Here is a 2,879-nt window from a genome sequence, read left to right on the forward strand (position 1 = left end):
TAGAGGTGGTATCGTGGAGCTTTTCTGGAAATTGCAGAGAGTTGCATTGTTTTTATTATTTATGGATTTTTATTTACGAATGTCATCTTCCTGATCTTTTCAGCTGCATTGGGTAAATCCTTGCCTGCCATAGTGGGTCAGCGGTGGGCCAGAAAGGGGGCTCATTCGAACAGTGCCCTCCTGGGGAGTGCCAAGTCATTCTCCAACTAAAAAAGGCCAGATTTGAGGCTCACTTTGTGGGAAAAATGTGTCCAGTGCACCGACGCACGTTAGAGACAACGGGAGGAGGGAAGCGCCCTCCTGCAGCACGCGAGGTTCCGGGACCGTCTGGGGCTGCTGGAACTCCGCCAGGCTCAGCTGGCTCCGGGCTGGGCAGCCAGGGCCCCCGGCATGGGGGAGGGCGGTCCAGGGGCGGCGCGGTAGGCCGAGCGCGGGTCCCGCCCCTCCTGGGGGTAGGTTATATTAGCGCCAGCAGAGAGGCACCAGTTGAGGTGTGAGCAGCTGCGGGAGTCGGTTCCTTGTGGGGTCAGAGCTGGGCGCGGATTCGCCGAGGCACTCAGAGGAGGTGAGGGAGCGGCGGCAGCCAACAGGGGACCCCAGGCCGCTGGCCCAGAGCCGAGCCTAGCGTGCCTGCCTGTGTCCGTGCGTGTCGCGGGGATGCGTGTCCGCGGGTGTGTGCTGCGTTCACAGGTGTTTCAGCGGCAGGTGAATGACGGGCGTGGGTCTTTGCGCGCTCGGCTTGCGCACACGGTGTCTGTAAAGTGCTTGCGTGACGGGGGTCGGGATGTGTCAGAGACTCCGGGCGGAGAGCGGGATTACAAGTACAGGGATCCCGGGCCACCCTCCCCGCCCCTGGAAACCCAGCTGGGGCGAGGGAGGGCGTGGACGGGGCCGCTCTGGGAGCTCGCCCTCGGTAGCGGTGGGCTCCGAGCCCCAGGCGCAGTTTGCTCCTGGCATGGGAATGAAGTCCGTGTCCCTGGAGGAGTCCAGGAGGGGCGAGGAAGGTGTAGTGGAGTAAGTTCGTCTGGGATCTGTCCCGGGCGGTTCTCGTACCCAAGCGGCGCCGCCCTGGCCCACGTCCCGGGGTTCAGGTCCTCTACGCCACTGTGTCCACCATCTGGCTGGGCGCTGAAGTAAGTGCGGGCTGTTTCCCGGCCCTTGGGAATGTGCCAGGACACGTCCCTTAAGGACCAGCGAGGAGCTGACTCATTGTGACAAGAAGACCCCAGGGAACGGACTGTATAAGGTCAGAACCTTGCCCGGGCTGGGGTACAGTGGGACCCCAGAAGCCCCCTCCCTGTCCCTTCGGGTCTCGCCCTCCCATCAGCACAGTGACCTATTTGGCTGGCACAGCGTGTTCCCAGGGAAGCTGGGCACTGAAGGTCCAGGACGCCGCGTCTGATCCCCGCTCCGCGGCGCGCCCTAGAGGCCGGGGAGTCAACGCCCTGCTCTGGGCGGGCTCTAACCAGCCTGTCAGTCCGGGACGGGCAGGGGTCTCCTCTACCTCTTTCCCACCGCGGCCCGGAGAACCACGGCTCAGCCTGCCCTCGAGTCGGGGCGCTGGACTCCGGGGCGAGAGCGGAGCCCACGCCTGAGTGGGAGGTGGGGAAAGATCATGTCTTTGCGGGTGGGTGGCGTTTCTGGGGAGCACGACGCTGCTCAAGGCCTCCATCAGCTGCCGCGGGGGCTCGGGGTGCCCCGACCTAGCCCAGATTCCCTCTCCGAAAGCGACAAGGCTGAGCGGAGCAGGGGCGTGAGCGCCGCCGCCGGGCGCAGACCACGGCGCGTCCTCTCGGTCCCGAACCCTTGGGGGACACTTGCGCCCTCTTCGTGCGGAAAAACATCTAGGGGCTGGGTTTGGAACTTGGGGCGCCCAGCTTCCCCTCTCCTTCCCCCCCTCCACGTCGTGTTTCTGGGAGAACTTCCGAGCGGTTTTGTTTTCGTTGCTCCCGTCTATTTTTATTTTCCAGGGATCTGACTCATCCCGTGCTTTGGGCGTGGAGATAAGGTGGAGGGGCCAGCTCCCGGCGCGCGCGCGCGCACGCGTGCGTGCGTGCGCGTGTGTGTGTGTGTGTGTGTGTGTGTGTGTGTGTGTGTCAGAGACGGCGCAGGAGCGCGCGGTTTCGCAACAGCGGCGGGAGTTTGGGAAGCCTGGCCGGCCCAGCGTGACGTGTTCACGGCCCTCCGGTCCCCTCCCATTCTCCCTCTCCCCACCCCAGTGTGACGCGCAGCCGGAGTGGAAGCGGAGTTTTGGCGGGCGGGCAGCGCCTTGCGGGAAACTGACTCATCACTACTCCCCCGCTGTCCAATGCTCTGCCCACGTACCTCCCACCCCGCGCATGATTTCCTGGAGGCCGGCGCCCCCTCCCGGCCCTGGCGCGAATGGTACACCCGCTTTCCCGCGGAGTGAGACTGGCAGGCGGGAACCACTGCGGGTACCCCGGGCTCATCTGACATCAACCCCTATGCCATTCACCGCCCCTTCAAAGGAACACTCCTTAGGTTCAACTAGTATTTACTGAGCTCTTACTGGAAATTAAAATATGACTGAAGTCTAACGCAGGAAGGCCAACAAAGGAGGCTATTCTCAGTTATTTGTAAAACAAGGGTTTGCGTTTCTGAGTTTTCTTTGGGCTGAAAGTTATGACAATGCGCATGAGAACAGATTTGGATGGGGGAGGAGAGGCCTATGAGAGCCCTAAGGGAAGGGGTGGTAGAAGAGGAGAGGGTGCCTGCCTGGATCCTAGTCCTGTCTTGAGCTCCTGGGAGCCAGGGAAAATCCTTGATGAAGCCCTTCCTTGTGCCTATGATGTATTGAGACCCAGAATGTCCATTTCAAACACACCAGTGTCACCCTTGTCTGGCACCCCAAGAGTGCC

General features: G+C 62.3%; 1 protein-coding gene across 1 annotated transcript in view; it reads left to right on the plus strand.

The window, feature by feature from the left end:
- The first annotated feature begins 463 nt into the window (after positions 1–463).
- The window catches only part of CDKN1A (cyclin dependent kinase inhibitor 1A), a 7,216-nt gene continuing 4,800 nt past the window's right edge, over positions 464–2,879 (plus strand). The window contains exon 1 of the mRNA XM_032253578.1: positions 464–565. The gene's annotated coding sequence lies outside the window, so the exon portion shown is untranslated. The remainder of the gene's footprint in view (positions 566–2,879) is intronic.

This window comes from Sapajus apella, unplaced genomic scaffold (assembly GCF_009761245.1).
Source record: "Sapajus apella isolate SASKATOON/1434 unplaced genomic scaffold, GSC_monkey_1.0 scaffold83, whole genome shotgun sequence".
Classification (NCBI taxonomy): domain Eukaryota; kingdom Metazoa; phylum Chordata; class Mammalia; order Primates; family Cebidae; genus Sapajus; species Sapajus apella.